General features: G+C 36.8%; 1 protein-coding gene across 1 annotated transcript in view; it reads right to left on the bottom strand.

Annotated features, from left to right (window-relative positions):
• LOC149074088 (EF-hand domain-containing protein 1-like) overlaps window positions 1–10,352 on the bottom strand; it is a 49,673-nt gene extending 39,321 nt beyond the window's left edge. Inside the window, exon 1 of the mRNA XM_089246456.1 lies at window positions 10,138–10,352. The gene's annotated coding sequence lies outside the window, so the exon portion shown is untranslated. The remainder of the gene's footprint in view (window positions 1–10,137) is intronic.
• Window positions 10,353–23,443: the final 13,091 nt, after the last annotated feature.

Here is a 23,443-nt window from a genome sequence, read left to right as displayed (position 1 = left end):
CTTTTACACGGGCCCCTCTATAATGAATTTACAGTATGACAAAAAAAATTATCGTCCCAGGCCCTGTCAGCCCCACCTTTGTACGGGGGCCATCGTCACAACAAAATAAAATCAAAATCATATCACCCATCATTTTTTTGAGAGAATGTTCAGTCATAAACATTGTTTATTTCAGCGAAATCGGCAATCAACTATCATGTTTGGCAATAAGTTGCTAATAAAAACACACATTCAACACTGTAGCGAGACCTCGAGTGGGATGCAGTTTAGACCCCTTCAGAAAGTCGGCAACTGTGGCGCCTCAGAAACGTTTGTTTACCTTCAGCTGCAACTAGATTATACTGTCTGCTAGGGCTTTATTCCTGCTTAGTGAAATGTTCTTGCCATGTATCCTGCTTAATGAAATAATATTGCCATGTTTCTGGTTGTGGTGGAAACAGAGTTGATAATTACAGGCCGGGGGCAGGAACCCCCCTTCAATTGCCGAAGGAGCAAAGCGACGTCCGAGCGTAGCGAGGCGGCGAAGTTCGGCCTACAGGTGCAGCCACTGATTTGCATATTCGCATGCATTTGTTAGCGATTGGACGAAACGTTTTCTGCGCTAAAGCATTGCTGAACTACGTGTCATTTCACTTCCATCACGCGTTGTTACAGGATGTTCTGCTCGCAGTCGCGTTTCAGCACCGATTTTTTCAATTCTTGACGGTGTTAAATGACTTCTGTTGGGATGAGGCCTAGTAACTTCGACAACAGCGCATTTTGGATTATTTACGTGTTTGTGTCCTGAGGATAATTTCACGTGCATGTGCCGCAAGGATTATTTCTGTTTCTAATGAATTATTGCTGTGCCGTTCAGGATGGGGGAAAAAACAGGTGAGCGGTAAAAAAAAACCTGGTGAAAAAGCAGTATAAGCACCCTTCATGGCAGTGCTTTGGCGCCAAGCAGTGTCGAGTCTAATGTAACCCCGAGAAAGGGAAATAAAAATTTTTTTTTACCGCTCACCTCTTTTTTTTCCCATCCTGAACGGCACAGCAATAATCCATTAGAAACAGAAATAATCCTTGATGCACAAACACGTAAATCCAAAATGCGCTGTTGTTGAAGTTACTAGGCCTCGGCCCAACAGAAGCCATTTACAACCGTCAAGAATTAAAAAAATCGGTGCTGAAACGCGACTGCGAGCAGAACATCCTGCAACAACGTGCGATGGAAGTGAAATGACACGTAGTTCAGCAATGCATTAGCGCAGAAAACGTTTCGTCCAATCGCTAACCAAGTGCATGCGAATATGCAAATCAGTAGCTGCACCTGTAGGCTGAACTTCGTCCGGGCTTGGCCGCCTCGCTTCGCTCCTCCGGCCATTAAAGAGGGCCCCTACCCCCGGCCTGTAATTATCAACTCTGTTTGCATCAGAACCAGAAACATGGCAATATTATTTCATTAAGCAAGATACATGGCAAGACTATTTCACTAAGCAGGAATAAAGCCCTAGCAGACCGAGAAGACAGTATAATCCAGTTGAGGCTGAAGGTAAACAAACGTTTCCGAGGTGCCACAGTTGGCGACTTTCTGAAGGGGTCTAAACTACATCCCACCCGAAGCAGGTTCTTCTGCGCTGTGTGAACCGAACAGGGCTATTTCCCGTTAGCAGAAACGTGACTAGGAAAGCACTATGACGCTATGTGTTAGTGTTTTCCTAGCGTGATGCATCATCTGTTCTGTCGTCTGCACATCCACGTATTTTTGCACAATACAAGAGGGAGACAGAAAGGAAGGAAAAGAAACCACAACAAAAGTGAAAAAGAAGATCCGCGAAATGTATGAGCAGCATAAGAGATAGAGGCAGGTTTGGCAAATTCCCCAAAGGTTCCCAACTATTGTTACAGACGCATTCAACTCCTCCATCACGCCCGACGTAAAGCGCTGCAGTGAAGCTTGTTGCACTACTGCTTTTTTTATTGGTAGGTGGACGGCGTGTAGCGCTAGGTGATGCATGTTGCAAGCGGCACAGATAACCTGCTCCTAGAAAAACCCGTCTGAAAGCCGGGGTTTACTAGGAATAGAATTTCTGCGCCGTATGCAGCGTGAAAATGCTGATTGGTTGAAATTCAGGAGCACCTGTTCCAAATTCAGTTTTTTTTAACCAGTCAGAGTGGTTGGTGGTTTTTTAACCAATCACGGTGCAGATAACCTGCTCCTAGAAAAACCTGTCTTGAGTGTTACTGAACTCTGTTTCCAGCCATTGGCATCTATTACAGCCTCGAATCTCCCTCGAATCCAAAATCATCCAATGCTGTTCTGATCACCTTGACATAAATATTTCACCTAGTGAGATAGACCGCTGTCACAGATTAGGTTCCAAAAAGACCCACGGATCCAGACTTACCATAATAAAATTCAACAAATTTAAAATCAAAAGTGAGATTCTAAAAAATGCCTCGAAACTTAAAAACAGCAACATATCTATCTCAGAAGATTTCTCTCTCGATACAAGCAAGCTTCGTGGTCAAATTTGGAGAGCCAGTCAAAAATACCGTGACGAAGGCATTAAAGTAAAACTTATCCACAATTTTGCACTCATAAATAATACCAAATATGTCTGGGATCCCGATATTAATGATATCCGCCCCATCTTCCCCGCTCATGCTGCTTCGAACCTTTCTATGCCCTCCCTCTCCTCCCATATTTCCTTGGTACCCCCTTTAGGCTACTCCCCCCGAGCAACCCTTCCGTCTACACAACCTCCAAATTAAAAAATACCTTCCAGTTGGGAACTATTAACACTCGCAGCCTGAAAAATAAAACTGATTTTCTAGAATCATTCTTACTCATCCATAATCCCCATTTTCTTGGTGTTACAGAGTCATGGCTAAATAATACAATCTCTAATTCCGAAATTTTGCCACCCGATTACAATGCTTTTCGAAAGGATAGAAACTCTCGGGGGGGGGGGCGGGGTCTTACTTATTTTCAAAAATTCTATCCCTTTAACTGAAATTCTATTAGATTCCGAACTCGAAATTGTTGGAGCCAAATGGCTTCAACCCAACTGTCCCCCACTTGCCATCTTTTCTGTCTATTTCCCTCCCTCTCTTGATTTCCACCTTTTTGAACAACTGGAAATTATTCTTGAAAAATTTTATAACACACATTCTATTATTATCTCCGGAGACTGGAATCTTCCCGGCATTGACTGGAAAAATATGAAATCCCTGTCCGGCAATCACGGAATTAATAACAAAGTCCTAGATATCTTCCTTAAATTTAACTTGGTCCAATCCATTTTTGAACCCACAAGAACCACCCTCTACTCCAGCTCTACCTTAGGCGGAACACATACTGGGGATGTGAGAGGAGAGGTACGAAATAGCGGCGAAAACAAATGTACTGTTTTGTTCTGCGCCTCACATACTCGGGCAGCGAGACGAGGAGGAGAAAGAGGCAGCTCAAGAGGTACGCGATTCTTTCAAGCCGGTTTGTTTTCATCGTGAGGTAAAATCAGACGCTATTTGGGGATTGGTCAGTTTTCTCCCCTTTTTTTTTCTCCTCACTCTCTTGGAAAAAAAAGAGAACTTCTGAGGGGGGATCATCATCATCATCACACCATTTGGTTTGGGGGGAGTGCGTCGGATTTTTTTTCACTTTTGGCGCTCTCTCTTCTTTTCGATTCCCATTTTTTGTGCTTAATTTAAATCCTAATTAATTTTGATCCTTAATTTTGTATCCTAATTTAAAAGTTTGACGATTGTTGTGGTAGCATTTTACGGATTAATTCCCCCCGTCATTTTTTTAGACGTGAATATTTTTCAAAATTTTACTGGACTAACGAGATAGATATTTCTCAAATTTCCGCCCATCCCATTGCGCTTTTTGCATGGAAAACTACACTATGTGCAAGAGAACTAACTTCCTTCTGATGAACGGACAGTGCTGCAACTAGGGGTTGGGGTTGGTCTGGTTTCCTGGGCGTAGTATCAGGAGGGGCGCAAATTCCATCCTTCAAATTTCATCTTTTCAATTGTCTCTGAATAGCTTTTAATAAGAAACGTACTGCCGTACTGCCATGGGACGTAGGCACCAAAACATGGCGGGGCCCAATAAATTTTGTGTTGGGGGGCTGAGAACCCCCTTCCCCAATTAATGAATAAATAAAGCGGGGCACTGCATCCTTCTACATACGGGCTCGAGGCTCGTCACGGGACGACTGGAAACTTTCAGCCCTCTCAATGTTTTTCATGCCCACGCCTTTGCTCTGGGCTGCAAAATGTAAAGGGTGGCAAATTTCTGTCGGAAACTGGAAAACCACTATAAAATCATAAGTTATATATCACTATACATCATTATGCAGTCGCTGGGGCGGAAAAAACCTGTCCTCCCCACAAACACATCAAAAATCTTTTAGAAAGAAAACTTTATCTATGTACTGTCTACACCAGCGGTTCTCAACCAGTGCTCCACGTGCACTGGTTGAGGGTGCTCCACGTTCACTCAATTGAAGTAAAGTGAATCAGTAAATTTTATGACCAAATGAAAAAAAAAACCGTGGCGTACGGGGCTCCGTCGTAGAAATTATATTCTAAAAAGGGCTCCGTGACGCAGAAAAAAGGTTGAGAATTCATGGACGACATTAATTTTCTACTCAATACTGAACATGTTCTTAGAATTTCAACGAAAATTTGTAGAGATTTTTCCAGGAACGTCATTTCAACGTTTTCCAGGGAAGGGGGCAGGCAAAGAACATGAACTCAATTTATGTATATCTACTCTATAATATAAAATCACAAACTCGAAAAGGGCCTGTTTCTAAGCAACCGAAATTAGTGACGATTTTATGTTACCGAAGTGAGTGACGTTTTTTGAGTGATGGAAATCGGTTACGATTTTAGGTCAAGTATTCATTTAACTCTAGCATATTCGGGACCCCTTTAACCCATCGGGACCAAGTTACGTGCATGTACTGAGAGGCTCCCACATCCTACAGCAGGGCCCCTAGACTGGAATAGATGGCGAGCCCCCAAACCAGCTTTTCGGGGGCCCTCTGTGGTTAATTTATAGTGTGAAAAATCAAAAAGTGATAAGAATCGTTCCGGCTCCTGTCAGCCCTGCCCTTGTGGGGGAAGGGGGGGTCATGCTGAGAGGTATATATATGTATCATATACATATAACACCAGTGCTCCCAACACACAGGGTCGGGGTACCCGGGGGGATTGCACATATACCTTAATGGGGAAGTTAAAAGGTTTGATTTCCAGGGCCCTTGATGGATCTCGTTGTTTTCTTGCTGCTTTAACATTGAAAAATTTGCGATAGCGGAAGCTCAAGCTATATCCAGTCTGGGGACCCCATAAAATTTGCGAATTCGGTCACGGGTAATTGAGGGGGGGGGGCTGGAATTTATTCGTTGGTAAAATGGATACAAATGAACATTTGCCGTGGCACTCACAGGGAGGATGTCGGATATTGGGTCCCTGCTGCTGAATGGGGGCCCTGGATTTCATTCGTTGTAAAATTGATAAAAATTTAAAATTTTCGTAGCTCCTCACCGGGGAGATGTCCGACAAGTCTCCAGGTCGGGGCCCCATGGAAATGTTGACAGGTTTCATTTTGGGTGTCCCTTGATGAATCTCATTGATTTTTGTTGTTTAACAATGTAAAATTTGCAACACATCGGTAGCCCGAGATAAATCCAGTCTGGGCCCCACTAAAATTCAGCAAACTGGAGTCTGGGGACCCCCCATGGGCAAGTTTTCTGGGGGTACTTGATGAATCACATTTGTTTTTTGTTGTTTTCTTATTATAAAATTTGCTTCTTCAGTAAGCTGGTGCATTCACATGTCCCTTTCCATAGTACGCTGATGAAGTGGGACGAAATAAACAAGATATGTTGTGATGAGAAAAGGGGGGTGGGGGTTGGTTGCCAAAGGCGACAGGGGGGGGCAGAGCCCCCTAGTATATATATATATTTGTATGTATATATACCATTTTTAGTGTATTTTCCAAAGCCCCCCCCCTCCCTCGAATGACGGCCCCGTATTTGTCAACACGTTGATGGATTAGCAGGGGTTCTCAAACTGTGCACGCCAACCTTCGTCAGGGGTGCAGCTTCGCAGTGGTCCTGACAAAGGTTTTTCAAAGAAATGCTTTGCTTAAAACTGTTCTTCACATAGGCATACGTACGGCAGAATTTTCTCGGGGGGTGGGGGTTCAGATTTGTTTTTCCTTCTGGGGGGTTTACGTTTTTTCCGGCAAAATAACACTATAATCTTGGCTTAAGGGGGGGGGAGTGTTAGAACCCCAAATCCCCCCTTTGCGTACGCCAATGGCTCTTCATAAGAGAAATGGGCGGCGCGGGTGGAAAATGTTTGAGATTGAGAACCCGTTTTTTAGGAAAACGGATAAACACCGTGATGATTGCTCATCGCTTACTAACATTGTCGAAACACTGTTTCTGCTTTTTTTCTCTTTTATTTTATTGTACTGAATATCTGTTATTTCCGTGGATTTGAATTGGAATGTCGTGTGTTATGAAAGAGGCACAAGATTTTTTCTGATGCAAATAATGAACATCTCACACGCAATACATATTTCTGTATTTCTTAAAAAATCGAAACCAGTTGATTGCAGCATCCGTGCGTTCATTGAAATTGGTTATGCACAGAACATGGCGGTTATAAGCAGTGCCGTCGTAAGGCATGAGCCCACCAGGGCAAGGACCGTGGGACCTAAAGATAAAAAAGGCTTCACAAAAGTGAGATGTGGTTGAGATTTTCGGGAATTTGCCTGGTAGGGCCTCAGAAAAATCATTTGGCCCTTGGGCCCATGATGCTCTTAAGACGGCATAATAATAATTCATAAATAATGGATCCACACTGATAATTTGTGCTTAACGACCACGTATACATTTATCGCTAATAACAATCATTTTCATAATGATACGGTGGCCATAAAAACATTACGGTTTCATCATCGAGGGGTGTATGGATAACTTCTCACTTCATCTCATTAACGGTGATATTTTGTTTAGAAAGTATCGAAATTATCTTCTGCGGATTATAGGCATGTATTTTTATTCAGTGTCTAACTAATTCTGTTGTCTCTATCTTGATTGAAGTGTAATTATTTAAATCGTTATGCAATAATATTATAATATAATAACATTATGCAATAATAATATTCGAAACAACGGTTTGATACAAGAAGTCATTAAAAACATATATAAACAGGACTTGTAGTCTTTTGAGGATTAATGGGTTTATTGCAGCGCTCCTCAACCTTTTTTGACCCACGGAGCCCTTTTCCGGTATGTAATTTCTATGGCGGAGCCCCAGACACCTATTTTTTGTATTTATTCATCAAAGTTTCTGACTTATTTTTATTATTCAAAAATATTAATTATTTTTTTCAAATTTACTGGTTTTTTTTTATTTATTTTCCTCGAGTGGCCACGGAGCCCCTGGGAGTTCACACGGGGCCATAAGGGCTCTACGGAGCACTGGTTGAGAACCGCTGGTTTATTGGAATCCTCCAATATTGCCAAACTGATTGATTTGGCATGAACAGGCTGGTAGGGTTACTAGTTGGCGAGATGTCACTTTTCCCGCTCAAAGGCTTCTCTTCTTTACCCTTCGGAACGCCTGCGGTCATTTTCGCTCTCTCCGCCTCGTCAGTATGTGAGGGGACATCGAGATAAGCATCGATGTATTTTCTCTTTTGAAATCGCTCTCTTTGTCGTCTCCCCAGTATGTGTTCGGCCTTAGATCTCATTGCTACCTCCAATCGAATTTCAGTCCTTTCCACCTCCATCTTTGAGGGTTGCTCCGACCATAATATCCCAGTCATTAACTTTTCCCTCCGCCACTCTATCCCATCCTACAAACTCGCCCCTAAACGTAATTTCAACAAGGCAAATTATCCACTTATGCAAAATATTTTTAGCTCTCACTTCAATGATTTCTTATCCATATCCTCTTCTAACAATATCCACACCCTCTGGACCTCTTTTAAATGTATTATAGACAAATGCTTAACTACAGTTCCAATTAAAAATGTTTCTCCTAAGTCTTTTTTTAATCCGTGGATCACCAGAGATATTATTAATTTAAAGAGGAAAATCCGCCAAATCGCCTTCAAATATAAAACTAACAAATCCAATTCACTCAAATCCATAATTTCAGCCTCCACCCGAGACCTCAGAAACCTCATTTCCGTCCAAAAGTCCAGATACCTCTCTCATTCTCTACCCCATTACTTAAAAACCAATCCAACAAAATTCTGGAGTTACCTTAGACCTAAATCTGTTGGTCCCACTTCCCTGAGAAGTTCAAATAAATATACATTTTCTCCTTCAGAGATGGCTACCGAATTCAATTTAGCTTTCTGCTCGGTTTTCTCAATAGACCTTTCTCCTCCCCAATACTCTTTTTTTGATTCTATCCACAACTCACCCCCTATATCCTTCTCCAAACAAGGTATCCTAAAACTTTTGAAAAAACTGAAACCCCATTCTGTTGGCCCTGACGACATCCCAAATTCTATTCTTAAATTCTGTGCTGATGAAGTCGCCGACTATCTTTTAATCCTGTTCAATGTTTCACTAAATTCTGCTACCCTCCCGAACGACTGGAAAATCAATAAAATTATTCCTATCCACAAAACGGGTTCACTTTCCAATCCCCTTAACTTCAGGCCAATAGCAATTACCTCCTCCTGCTGTAAAATCTTTGAGCATATTGTAGCAAAAGAAATCTGTATCCACTTAGACTCCATCAGCTTCTTTTTCCCCAACCAACACGGCTATAGACAATCTCTCTCTACTACCTTTCAACTGGCCCTCTTCATCCACGACCTCTCTGAAGCCATTGATAAAAACCTACAAACTGATATCGTATTCCTAGATTTCTCTAAAGCCTTTGATAAAGTTCCCCACGATAAACTTCTCCTCAAACTCTCCCGCCTTGGCCTTAACGTTCAATTACTTAATTGGGTGGACGCTTTCCTAAAACACTGTAAACAGTTTGTTCATTTTAATGATCATAACTCATCATCCGCCTCCGTAAAGTCTGGGACCCCTCAAGGATCGGTCCTCTCCCCGTTACTTTTCCTAATTTATATCAATGACCTTCCTCAATCCCTCAACTGCACCACTAGACTTTTTGCTGATGACTGTGTAATTTACCGTATCATTCACCATCAATCTGATCAAGAACTTCTCCAACATAACCTGGCTTCCATCGCCGACTGGTGTTCCCTATGGCAAATGCCAATGAATATCTCAAAAACGGTTCACATGAAAGTTACCCGTAAACTTCTTCCTCTTGAATACTCCTACTCCATCAATCATTTACCGTTATCCCAAGTTTCACATATCAAATACCTTGGTGTCATTATTTCAGCCGACCTACGTTGGAACAAACACATCGACTACATTTACCAGAAGTGTCTTAACAAACTTTTCTTCCTCCGCCGCAATCTTAAACACTCTACTCGGGATATCAGACTTCTCTGTTACCAAACTTATATATCCCCCGTCCTCTCCTACGCCGCTGAAATCTGGGACCCTTACACCTCCAGTAATACAGACAAACTTGAATCAATTCAAAATAAATCCGCCCGATTTGTTCACGACTGCTGGTCATCTTTCATTTCTGTGTCCGAACTTAAAAATGAACTTCATCTCCTCCCTCTCTCTACTCTTCGTCTCATTTCTCGATTAACATTGTTTTATAAAATTTTCCATGGTCAGTTCAACATGGATACTTCTGGTATCTTAGCCAAACCATCCTACATCTCTAGAAGACTCGACCATTCCCTTAAAATAAAACCTATTTTTGCTTCCACTGACTGCTTTAAATACAGCTTCTTTCCTCATACCATTGGTGAATGGAACAAACTCCCAAGCTCTATTGTTGAATCTCCCTCTATCACTAGTTTTTTATCCAACATCAAACAATATCTTTGTCATTCTCAATCGCATCCTCTTGTATAGGCCCAAGGGCCAACAATATTGCATAAATAAATAAAATAAAATACAGAGGGTCAACGGTATCACAACGGAAACACTAGCCCTAGATTTAACGGCCCTCCCCATTAATTAAAATAACCATGTGGATAGATACTATAAAATTAATTTCACTCACAGCGGGATTTGTGAACCAGGGAGAAATGGTAGAGCCGTGCCGCTGAACGTTTCAATTCATTCGCCAAGTAAACAACGAGCAAATCTACGATTTAAAAAAAAAAAAAATAACAAAAATGTGATAACCGACTAGGACACACACATTTCCAAATTCAACGTAAACGGCACACGTAAACAAACGCCTCTTCTTCTTCTTCAATTATACAGGGCTTTATGCCTTTGGGCCATCCCAAACGCCCAACAGTATTTGAAAGTTGCCAAGAGACCGACAGACAAGTTTTGCCTTTACAACGGCTTGGCTTTTCCCGAATTACACGGCACTTTATTTTTTTTTGCTTTATCATTTCGGTTAAGACCGTTATATTTAAGCTGACCATATTTCCTCCAGAGAAATACTGAAAATTTTTGATTCCAAATACGGGAAAATACGGGACATCGCCAATTATTGCCAAAACGGAACAAAGCTGCTAAATATTGCTGAAATTACGGGAAAAACAATATGGCAGGGAATAAAGCATTACTGCAAATTGCAGTGGATTAAAATGAATTCCACGAGAAAAAAACGTTTACCGAGACAAATGTGGGAGATTAATATTCTTATTTATAGTTTTAATTATCATAATATAATTTATGAGTTGAAAAATAATTTCAATCTTTGACTCCAATAAAGAATAAAACTTCAAGTAGGGCTCACGGAAAAAAACGAGAAAAACCGGGACACTTTTGCCAAAATGTCGGGACGGCCACAAAAATAGAAAATACCTGATTGTAAAAAATAGAAAAAGACTGTCCTGGACAATACGGAACGTATGGTCACCATTGTTATATTCTATATTTTTGCATAATTCCTTCTCAAACAGGGAATGGCCCTCAGCCATAAAGCCCAGTGTAATTGAAGAAGAAGAAAAAGGAAAAAACCGTTATGTTTTACGCCACGTGGATGGAATGATACTTGTATTATCGTGATTATAAATTATCCCGTTTCATCAAGGCTACTGAATTTCAACTAATCCAGTGATAGAATTGATTTCTAGTTATAAGTACGTGCTGACAATGCCTTTTTTTTCATAATCATTAGATTGTTGAACTTTTACGGTGTGTTACTTTTACGAGTTACTTTTTCATGTCGTGGATAGTTTTATGAATTTTTTTACACTTTCATATTAAGAGTTTTAACTGATAAGAACTGATGAACATCAAATTATTTGTTTAAATCTCAACCATATTCATTTGTGGTAGGGGCAGGTCCGCAACTGGGGAAGGGGGGAAGCGAGACGGAAAGCAGGTCTGGTGCTCCGGGCGCTTGATTGAGCTAACTGGAAATGCATTTCAAGAAGGGGGGGGGGGTCTTAGACATGAATGTTTTCAGTGCTCATGTTCTTAGTGCAAAGCACCAAACTGAATCATTCGTACATTCTAGGAGCTTAGTTTTCTCTGTTTCATATATGCTTCCATCTGCATACGAGACAGAGAAATGAGCTGACCACATCACATAAAAGGCCATCTATGAACCCGACTAGGTTTTGTACATAGTGTATTAAAATGGTCTTTAGTATCTCACCTTGCTGTAAATTCTCGTTTATCCAATCGTTAATTGGTTCATCTCGGCTTCTTCGGCCAGTTTGTCTTTTTTTACAGTGCTTTTTAATGTTTTATGGAACTTCAAATTTTGAGCTGCATCTGCAATGAATTAAATTATTTCACATAGAAACCTATAAGAAGTTGTGTTTTGGCTAATGAATGTGATTCTGGATTGAATTACCTTCATTAGTCAAGGTATCACTGTATAAGGAAAAATTAATGCTGTATAAACATTACACAAGGAATGTTTACGCATTTTTTGCTAAAAGCTGTTATTTAGCTGATTGAAGTATCCAAAAATACAAATAATGACAGTAGAAATTACAAATTTTTTTTGGTGGTATATGCTTTTATATTGGGTGGCTGTATTTTGGATCTATTTATAATCCATATTTTTTATGAGCATAATTCTTTCAGCCACCTTGTTGGGGAATTTTCTCGGTTGTGGCCTCTGTATTTGTAGCATTCTTAGTCATATAGTGTGATTGGCTTTGACCCATTTTCAAACAAGAGGCACAACACAGAATTATGGTGATTGTGACAACCAAATCATAGCCATTGACAACATATATAGAGTAATTCAAAATGAATGGTACGAAAAAGAATTCCTGTGACTGCTGTAATCATTTTATTTCAAACGCATCACAGCATTATGCAAAAGTTCAACTCTCCAAGTTTCATTTAGCAACACTCAAAAGCTGCAATTTCCTAAATGTTCACTAGAAATGCTGTTCAGTCTTTAATCACATCTGTACCAGCGTAACCTATTCTTCCCCATTAGCTGGCATGCTGAAAAAAATCAGAGGACACCAGCTTTTTGGATGTAGAAGTCTGGTTGTAGTCTAGGTTGTATCCTATGAATGAAAAATGCAAAAAAAAAAAAGCTAAAATTCCATTCGAGCTTAAAAATGTTTGTGATGAGTCTATTGGATCAACTAAATTGGTGGTTTCCCAACCTTTTTTTAGGCCATGCCCCTACCAAAGCATCTTTCCATAACAATTTTTTTATATAAGAACCATACTTTTTTGATCTGCTTCCTTAAATTTTAAAATGCAGAGTCTTTGCTTCTGCCCCCGTAATTTCCATTTCCCTTTACTTATTTTACTTAATCAAAAGCAGTGGTTCTTAATCAGGGGTCCTGGGAAAGACTTTTGCAGGTCTGTGACTTAGAATGAGTAAACATTCAACTCATTATTTTCAAGGTTGTAAAAAACTCAAGATTTTTTGGGGAAAATTGAATTTCTTATTTTCACAACCTCAAAATATTTAATTTAAACATGTATGTACATCCTTTAATATGTCTAAATATACATTTTTGGTGCATGTTAAACTATGTATTTGATTAATAAAATTGACCATACAAAATAAGGGAATAATTGTTCACACACAAACACACCCACTTCTGTGTAATTATATCCGAACCTTGAGTTGTATGCAAAACTGCAGCAAGAAGATTGTGGTAAAATAAATGAATTTGGATAATGAAAATTCTGCGAAATCAGGATGGTGCCTCAATTTTTTTTCTCCACATTTTTCAAACCCCACAGAAAATGTATCCAAAAGTGTCGTGATCTGTCAAAAATAAAACTTTTAGCTATGTAACCCGAACCATAAAAGTTAGTTAAAAAATGATCTGGTTAAGAGGAGGAGATGGCAGTCATTCTGAGGATTCATTACTCTGCAGGTGCTTTCCACTTGTCCAAATTTTTGGGAACTTTAAACTACAGAATAACTTGAATTTTCATCATATACAAATGTCAATAATATGATTGTATATTAATACTATAATCGCAGCACTTTTGGTATACCTAGAACCGCGGATTGGGTCAAATTGACCCAAACTGTGAAAGAATGGTGTTTCGTAACGAAAACAGGAATTTATTTTTGGTTTCTGGGTTTTTCCCCTACTCTTATTTAATGTTGTTTAATTGTGTATTCATAATGGAAAATTATAGGCCTATTTGTTTATGAATATAAAATGGGCTTCAAAAATTAGCTAAAAAAATGATGTAATTCGGTAAAAATAAGATTTAGTATACATTATTTACTCTATTCAGTCCAAAAACATTTTTCAGTAATCCCATAATATGACAAAGATGTAAAATAAATGTGTCAAATTGAGTATGAAAAAGTCTAATAAAAAGCTAAATAAGTATTGATTTCTTACTGATAAGTGGAATTTATGATGAGCAGTTGAGCAAATTTTTTTTTCATTATTTTTGCGCATTCATTGCATGTTGAAGTTGCACAACTTATGCAAAAATTAAGTTTTGTTTCCACATTTTTATGTTACCTGACATCAGACTCGTTTATTTTTATTTATTATTATTATTATTTTGATCGCTCATGAACAGTTACATGATCAAGAGCGCACGAACGTTTCCTTCGATATCCAGGAATATTTTTATAGTGAGATCCAGGATGTTGTAGAAAACATCTGTGATGCCACCTCCGCCGAATATTTTCTGGGCATTTGATTGCTACAACTACAATCGTTACACTTTGTTGAATTGTAGTGTGAAATAGTTTCTGTGTGCATGTGGAAGCTTTTGGCTTGCTGAGTAATGAAAAACTTATATTATCATTGTTCCATACAACTGTAATTTCACAATCTTTATTTCGTCAGATAATATTACTCTTCAATTTCTTCTAACCGTCTCTACTAAGCTTGTATTTTTTGGCTTTTCTCATTTGAGCCAGCTTCAGTGTAGTGAAAAAAGGTGTCGGTTGACACCTTTTTTCGCACTTGTTCTCAAATGGCTTGATCAGTTGCATCACTGTGCTCTGAAGAGAGAGATTCGTTAGACGCTGATACTTCCCAAGGTTTGGAAATCTGAGCAAAATGTATTTAGTGCAAGCCAGAATTTTATTCTTTTTCTGTGACATTGTTTGCCTACAGAAATTTAAATTACACTTTTTTTTTTTAGAGTTGAGCTTTTATTGCCCAAAATCTTTATTGAGTCCCGTCAGAATTCCAGGTATTCAAGTTTACAAAGAAAAAAATATTTAGCTCTACTTGCCATTCCTCCATTGAAATAAGGTAATATGCTCTGACGATGAATTGGCTTTGACATTGAAAGACCTTTATTCTTCACTCTCTCTTCATTTACAAATAATTTTAGAAAGGGTAACCACTTCCAAGAAAATTCTACACCCCTTTTTTCCTATAGAATAGTACGTTGGATCAAAATGACCAAAACCACCGTTCTAGGTATAAGTGCTTATAGCTGTGAAACACGAAATGTGTGAAGATAACAAAATTTTCGTGAATTAATATTCATATGATATCATGAAAAGTCACAAAATATTTTTAACATCTGCACCTATGTTTTCGAGATAAATGAAAATGTAGTTTGATTTGGGTCATATTGGCCCACTCTGCAGTTCTAGTGTTAATACCACTTTATACAAGACAACCTGTCATGCATAGCAACAGACCTACAGAATGCCTTCATTTGGCTGATGATTTTAACAGGCCAATTTTTGGGGTTGGGCTTATGAACATCTTGAAAAATCAAGCTAAGGCTTATTTTCTGGTTAGGTCTTAGTTTTGGAGAAAACTATACTTTTTGTTCTGTTTCACTTGAAGGTGTTTGTTACCAATGTTCAATTCAAGAATCCCACAGAGTTATTTTCTTTTCGTTATGAGCTAATGTTATTTTTGTCTCTTGATATTTGAATTATGAAAGTCTCATGTGCCCGTATAAAACTTATAAAAATGTGATGCAAAAACATGTAAATATTTTTAATGAAAATTCAGTTTACATGCATTGGTTTGCTTCTTCACAGAGGCTTCAATTTATTTATACAAGGATTTGTGTGTGTGTGAAAAATTATTGTGTATCATAACTAAGCAATAATTTCTTTGGATATGTTTATCACATATTACATATCAGGTATATCATGCATATATTACATATCTAAGTTGTTTATGGTTACATTTGTTGTTTGTGGTTTCTTGTAACATTGTAAGATGTGAATCTCGCACCTAAATGCTTACATTAAAAAAGGTAGTCAGACGAATCATAAAGATATAGTCGAATCCCGTTTTAACGAGTACCGTTATAGCGAAAATCTTGTTTTAACGAACACTTTTCTAATCCCTCAAATAAGTTTACATAGGAACAATACAAACAACCTTAAATTCCTTTATAACGAAATTTCGTTATAACGAAGTGATTTCTCCGGTCTCTTGGAGTTCGTTATAACGGGATTTGACTGTATAAAGAAGTGTTTTTGTAAAAACCCATATTCCCCAAAAAACCCAGCCCAGGGCGCAAATTTGGCAACCCTGATTATTTTGGCATAGGCTTTGACGGCCGGCATATAAGGATTTATCTTGAGAATAAGGATTTATATCAGACTGTTAGGTCATGGTCTGCTATTTCTTTCAAACATTTCACCCGCAGCTTAGGTGGGCATTTTCACTGGTGTGTCTGGTACTACCAGATGTCGACAATAGCAACCTATAGCAAGCGAAGCCAAAAAAGTTGATAAGAAAGACATGTCGTAGACATTCAGTAGTATCAGACTTATCTTTGAAGATGCCCACCACACAGCTGCGGACAAAGCATTGGGAAAAAAATAGCAGACCATGGCCTAACAGCCTGGTAAGTCCTTATTCTCAATTAACTCATTGTTTGTATATTGCTATATATATAGAATATTATTTTTTAAAGGAGTTCATGGCCTTCATTTTTTTCATTTTATTGGCACAGGGGAGGGGGGGGCGGAATCCCATGGGAATGATCTTACTTAAACCCCTCTACTGAAAGGGAAAAATGAAAGAAAATAGTCATCAAGAAATTGTTTAAAATTTAAAAATTTGAACGGATGCAAAAAAAAAATGAAGGGAGTTCAAAGGTTCCCAAACCTCCATACAAAACTCAAATTGCCCCCCTTGTGAGACGTAGGCCACACATTGAGAATCACCAAACTAAAATTCAGTCTGATTATTTTGAAAGGACCTCTGAAAGGGTAAATTTTCAGCTTAAAATGAGTATGAGGCTATAACCGGTAGTAAAAAGTGCTTCGTTCCTAAGAAAACTGGCTATTGCCAGAGTTTTCTTTTTAATCTTATTTGCAAGGCCCCCAGAAAAAGCTGTGTTCAGAAATTTTTGTTACTGAATCTGTCTATCTTATGATGTCGTAATTTGAAGTACATCATCATTTTAAAGATATTTTTCATGATTTTTCTTTCAGGCTATTCACCATCTCGGACCGGATATGGTTGGGAAGTCCAAACCATTCAGTAATGAGCAAAATGGGAGAAATCGGAAAAAGTATAAATATGTAATAAATATTCCAATTCAGTGCATTGATGTAAAATAAATGTGGCCTAGTACCCCAAAACAAAATGTGGCAAAATCTACAACGTACGTCGCAGGACAATCAGTTTTATTGCAGAACAATCCTAAGACAAACGCAGAAAACAGTTATGGGGGATTTTTACCACAAAACATTTCCTAGTCATCCAAGGGCTTGTTGCAGAACAAAGCAAAACATTCTGCTTGGGGGGGGGGGGGTCAGTATAGTAATAAAATATGGAAGTGTAAATTAAATGTTTATGACGTGCATGTGCAACAGGGTTTGACAAATCTTGTAGCAACTGAAAAAAAAAATTATTGGCTCCTGAAATTTTTCTATTAGTGATAACTAAATTGGAGCCTTTGAGCAACACCAAATTTTTTAAATTCATGTAGGACCAGGGTTGGATTTTTGCGAAAGTGGAAAATATATAAAACTATTGAAACAAAAGTTTCAACTATAAACATTATGGATGTTATGTAATAATCAATTATTAGAACAACAATATTGATGGATATAGTTTTCTACTATTTATTTTCTCCCATATTTGTATTATTAAGGTTATTGAAGTCTATAATATTGATATGACCAATTGGGGGCAGGTTAAGGAAAAAAAAATCATGATTTTTAAATCCAATTTTATTTGATTAAAGTTAACTGACTGCTTATTAACTAAAATAAATTTTAATCATTTAAGAATGCATATTTTAATATCACCTATTTTTTCACCTAATCTTTCAAATTTAATTCAGCATTAATGAATAAACTAACAGCAAACAAACTATAGAACCAAGAAGTATGAATACCAAAAATCTGTGTTTATGTAATATGAAAGGTCAATGTGTCTAAATTAACTTCATTGATTAATATTTCTCTTATAGAGAAAAGTGCTTTTATTCATGAGGGCTTCCCCCTCACCTCTTTAAGGTGCCACATATGGTGCAGGTTTTCTCTATTCCCTCAATGTTCAACCAAAGGGCTCAACTAGCCTAAATGAAAAATATTATTGACAAGAATGTTTCTTGCACCATTGATAGATGTATTTATTATGATGTGTTTTTGACTTGCCGTGATGTTGCTTAATAATTTACACATTTTTATTCTTTCACAGTTCTATTGAGTTTTGGTAAAAAAAACAAGCAAACTCTAGAGACTTTTTTCACTTTTTGTATTAAAATTTTAAGTTGAACAGTATTTATGTTGGTACAATATCTATTATTTTAAATCGGCAATTAGGGGGGCATAAAATTCAAGGCTTTATACTTTATTTTTCTGAAATTTTTCCATGCACAAAATCCAAAAATAGAACAGCTATCTTTCTGCACTGTAACTAAGGATTTATATATAATTATATAGTTTCTCAAGTCTATATTCACTAGATCCCTAAAGCAGAATGTTTTATATTGTTCTGCAATGAATCCTTGGCTGACTGGAAATGTTCTGCAATAAAAATTCCCATAACCGAGTTTTCTACATTTTTCGTAAAATTCTTCCAGATTGTTCTGCTGTAGCACTGATTATTCAGCGACGTACGTCGCAGATTTATGCATATTCTGCTTTGAGGACTAGATCTCCTATGTTTCTTTTAATCGACAACTTTTACAGCATTTCAATAACATGCATACCATACTAGGTTACTTTTACTTCAATATCATTGAAGTTAAATAAAGGAAAAATGAAATTTAAATCAATTTTTATGTGTGTGAGATTTTGTTTAAAAAATCAAGTGATTTAAAATCGGCTTACTCTGAATTGGGGGAAGCTTTTCATGTGTAAGTGGAAGTGTATTTTGAGCAAAACTGAGCATGATTTTAACAAACCCATTTTTCCTAACAATAATAACAAAAAAATGCTACATACCAAAAAAATGTTTTTCATTCTCAGGTGTCCTATATTAGTTTAAATGTTATTCAATGTTTGTTAAATAGTTCTCATAATATGGAGCGGTGAATTTAAATTTTAGTTGTGATTATGAACTTGAGCAGTAGAGAAAATATTAATAATACTACAAAAGAACTGGAATACAAAGTTTATAATTGTGTTACTCTTTTATGTGCTTTCATCTTGGCTGTAATAGTTTTGCTACATTACATATGGCCAAATTTCCCTCATTTTGTCATCTCTTTTTATAATCCTTGTATCACCCAATGTTAAAATAGTAAGCTATTGTAATGTTTGCTTCTAATTTAAGAGATGCCAAACAAAAAAAGACAGAATTTTTAACATGAAGATTGAAAATTAAAATACTGTGAGCTTAGTCAATGTGATTTATTTACATATTACCTATGTAATACTTTGGAATGCAACTTTTGTGGCACTAACTTTACTGACCCTTATCAAAACTAATGAAATGAAAAGGAATTTTCCACACTCCCACTTTGGTGATACAGCTCATATCAATTCGTGTTGTTAGGTTTCATCAGGGCCGCCATTATGAGATGCATGCTCCGGTGCGAAAATAATTTGATTTTATATATTTAGTGGGGGTTGGGAAATTGCCGCCCGAAGATTGGTATATTATCACAGAATATGCAGGAATACTGAAAAATACTTACTCATCAATGAAAACTCTGAATTAATGAGAGAAAAAAATTTGAGAATTGATGAAAATTAATAATTAATGAGAGAAAAATCTCAAAATTGTTGAAAATCCAAACTTGATGAGCGAAAAATTCCAGAATTCAGAGAGAGAAAAATTCCAGAATTCAGAGAGAGAAAAATTCCAGAATTCAGAGAGAGAAAAATTCCAGAATTCAGAGAGAGAAAAATACAGAATTAATGAGAGTAAAAATCCTAGACTTGAAAATATATTTGATACACATACATATTTTTTTCACCTCTATTAATGTAACTGTGGGGCCTCTTTCTTGCAAAGCACAGGGCCCGGTGCAACCTCAACTGTCACACACCACTAAGGGCGGCTCTGGGTTTCATTACAAAAAGACATACTTTATTAAGAACTTCAATGCAAGCAATTTGCGTGGCAAAAATAGTTTTTATTCATATCTATCTCCAACCCTTTTGTCTAATTGAAAGGAAAACAGCGTTGATTCCAGAGGTAAAAAAAAAGTAGTTTTAAATATTTCACCTTTGTGAAGTAAGTTAAGGTTCTCAGAACTTGCTTCATGAAAATAAAAGTTCAAATTTTGAATTCTTTTAATTTTTGCCACTGCTAAAAACTGTTTTTTACATGGGCGGTTTTTCTATAGTTTTATTGCAGTGTTTTAGTGGCTATGGCATAAATTTGTCAACCCTGTGTAGATCTATCTACCTGGGTTGGAGCCCCACCATCGCCACAGTGGTGGTCGGCTAAAGTTGGTTTTTTTCTGTGGTTCTCCCAACCTCGAGGTGCAAATACAGGTCGATCTCCGTGTTAAAAAGTCTTGCCACAGACAGCAACAGGCCTACAAATAGTACAAATATTCAGTCATTACACTTCACTTCTGAAATATAGATGACAGCACTGAAAAATCACTAGATATGCACTCAGACTGTTAGGTACGCACACTTACACTTCCGGCACAACTCACTATAGGTAGCACACAAAGTGCCCATGGTGATAGACCTGAGTTGTGCTCAGTTTGAAAGAAAGGAAGAAAAAGAAAGATCTATCTATCAGCATGGAGAAGGTTCAGCAATGCCTGGAAAAGTTGAAAGAAGCATTATTCTGTTCTGTTTCTATCCAAAGCAAATATTCTTAGTTGGTACTTAGAGGCTTGTGTACCTTCATAACCATACTATTGTTTGTTCTTTTTTTTTTCAATATTGAGACATTACCTACCGTATTCTCGTAGTTCTAATTCTGTAGTTTCGGGACCATAGTATTGTATTTTAGCTAAAATAATTTTTAAATGATGTAGCCAGAACCAGACTGTAGTATGTACTAGTATGCGTAATGGGATATATTATTTTCTTCCTCATACTGTAAAATCACTCAAATGAACATACAATCAGGGTTGGTAAAAAAAACTGGTTTTTTTGGTTTAAACCAGGTTTTTTTTGGTTTAAACCGGGTTTTTTTGTTTTAAATAGTATTAACATTAAAAACAATAAAATTTCTAAAAAATTATTCAAACTTCTAATAATTAATTAAATAAAATGTTTATTAATATAATTAACACTATTCCCATATTTAATTAATCAATAAATATTTCTTATATTTTAACGAAAACCAAATTTTGCAATTTAATTATCTTTTGCTTTACTCAATGGATTACTTCGTGTTTGAAAATTCTTTTAGTGTTATTATTAATCAGATAATATAAAGATGTTTTCTCCAGTTACTTTCAGTATGCTTAATTAGTAAGCTAATTTGCAAAAACTGGAATAAAAATTAGGTGAATATAATGTATTTAATGAAGCATAAATAATGCAGATTAATTAATGACGATTTACGATACACAGGGTGATTATAACCAAGGTTCTGATTTCAAAACACTGTAAAAAAAGAACGATTGTCAGAATGACTTGAAAATTGACATGAATATTCCTGAAGAAATATAATTTTATTAAGTAAAGGGGGGAAAAAAGAGTTTAAAATGTAAAATTAATGACATCATCCAACACATGGGAAATTTGCTTGCAGAATGGAAACAATGTCCAGTCATGGCAAAATGATAACTTAATTATAGTATTACACGATTTCATAATTCATGGAAACATCACAAAAAGTGAAGTAATTGAACAAATAACTACAACTTATTCAAGAAATGTTAAATATGTTGTCCACCATGTTCTGGCTATGAGGTGAAAGCACAAAAATCCTTGTTTAACAACAGATCAGAGCATGCCATGGTCATGATGTGAATGCGTTTGCAATTCACCTTTATTAAACCAAATGCGCCCCCACGTTAATATTCCTGAGGAACTTCTAACATATAGGGGATGCGCTGAAGCTTGCAATTCAAAGTTTGCAATCCGACCCCTGTTCATAACATTTTTAGGTACCCCCCACAGCCAGAAGTTGCAAGGGTTAAGGTCAAATGAACTGATGGCCGGCCAGGTGTCGTGCAATCCTGTTATTGTCAAAATGGGTCTTCAGCAGGTATTGCAATGTGCATCTTGATAGAAGTTGTTCTATCCACATACTGATGCTGTGGAAGTGCTGAAATTATGTGGTTGCACAAAATAGATTATACTGCTGGCCAAGTACAGCATCATCTACTTGCACATTTTGCAATACTTGCACTTTTTTCTTTCGCCAAAGAAACTTCCATTGCTTCAGGAGTATCCATGCAAATTTCCAAGTCAACCTGACCAGTACTTATTACATAGTTTTTGAATTAAAACTTTAATTATAATCACCCTGTATATTGCTGATTATTTTTCATAAATCTGTTACTACTACTATACAGTAGAACCCTGATTAACTGGGCCTAGCAGTGAGAGTATAAAAAAAAACTACTATTGAATATTAAAACTGAGAGATATACAGTAGGAGATGTGCTACTTCTTATCGGAAAGAAAATGAAAATGTCTGTGAGGTAATGTAACTACTAGTACACTAGTCTTTGTCCTTTAGGGACAGCTGATGTCTTTATTGGATTATAGGACCACCTGCCCCTAGCATGATGATATCACTACCGTTGCTGCTTCTTTGTGAAGGGAAAAAGAAACCTGTGAGATAAAAAAAATACACCACTACATTTAGATGTATGATACAATTCTTATTCATGAATTTGGTAAAGATAGAGCATCAGAATGTAGCCAAAGGTTAGAAAATGTGGTAAGAATGAGAAATTTTGGCTTTTATATATAACTTTAAATAACTAAGATACTTCATATGAAAAATATATATATATTCTGGCCACTTTTATGAGACTTTTTGAAAAAACCACTTATAAAATCTTATGTCATTTAAAGATATACCATCAAAATATACCCCAAGAATATAAAATGTGATAAAAATGAAAAATTTTGTCTGATAATGAACCAATATGATATTTTTTAAGGAAAAAATGATATTTAGGCCACTTTTATTTGACTTTTTGAGAAAAACCGAACTGGTTTTTATACAATAGTATGGTTCTGAGGTACAGATTTGTTGATAATGAATCAATGAAACAAATTTGTTTCCATTTGCAATTCAGCAAGAATAATGTTTGAAAGCGTTTTTTTTAAAAAAAAACATTTTTTGTTTGTGTGAAAATGTTTTTTGTCTTCAAATATGTTGCGTAGAGAAAACTATTGCTCTTTATTTGCATTTATGAAAAAAAAAAAACTTTTTGAAATTGCTTTTTCTTCTTTTTGTTTTTACAGAGGAAAATCCGCATCAAATTCAAATCAAGGTAAGATATGATAAAACTATGTTTTCAAAATGGTGCAATGATTTGCATAATTTTTGTCCGTTTTTTTAAAATATGATTGTGAATTTTGTCGAAATGAACATATATTCTGATTGCAAATTTATTTAATTAGC

The sequence above is a fragment of the Pholcus phalangioides genome, unplaced genomic scaffold (genome assembly GCF_987345545.1).
Source record: "Pholcus phalangioides strain wild (caught in Gottingen) unplaced genomic scaffold, Ppha-v1.0 ptg000017l_1, whole genome shotgun sequence".
NCBI classification, from domain to species: Eukaryota; Metazoa; Arthropoda; class Arachnida; order Araneae; family Pholcidae; genus Pholcus; species Pholcus phalangioides.
This window is presented reverse-complemented; position numbering and strand designations above follow the sequence as displayed.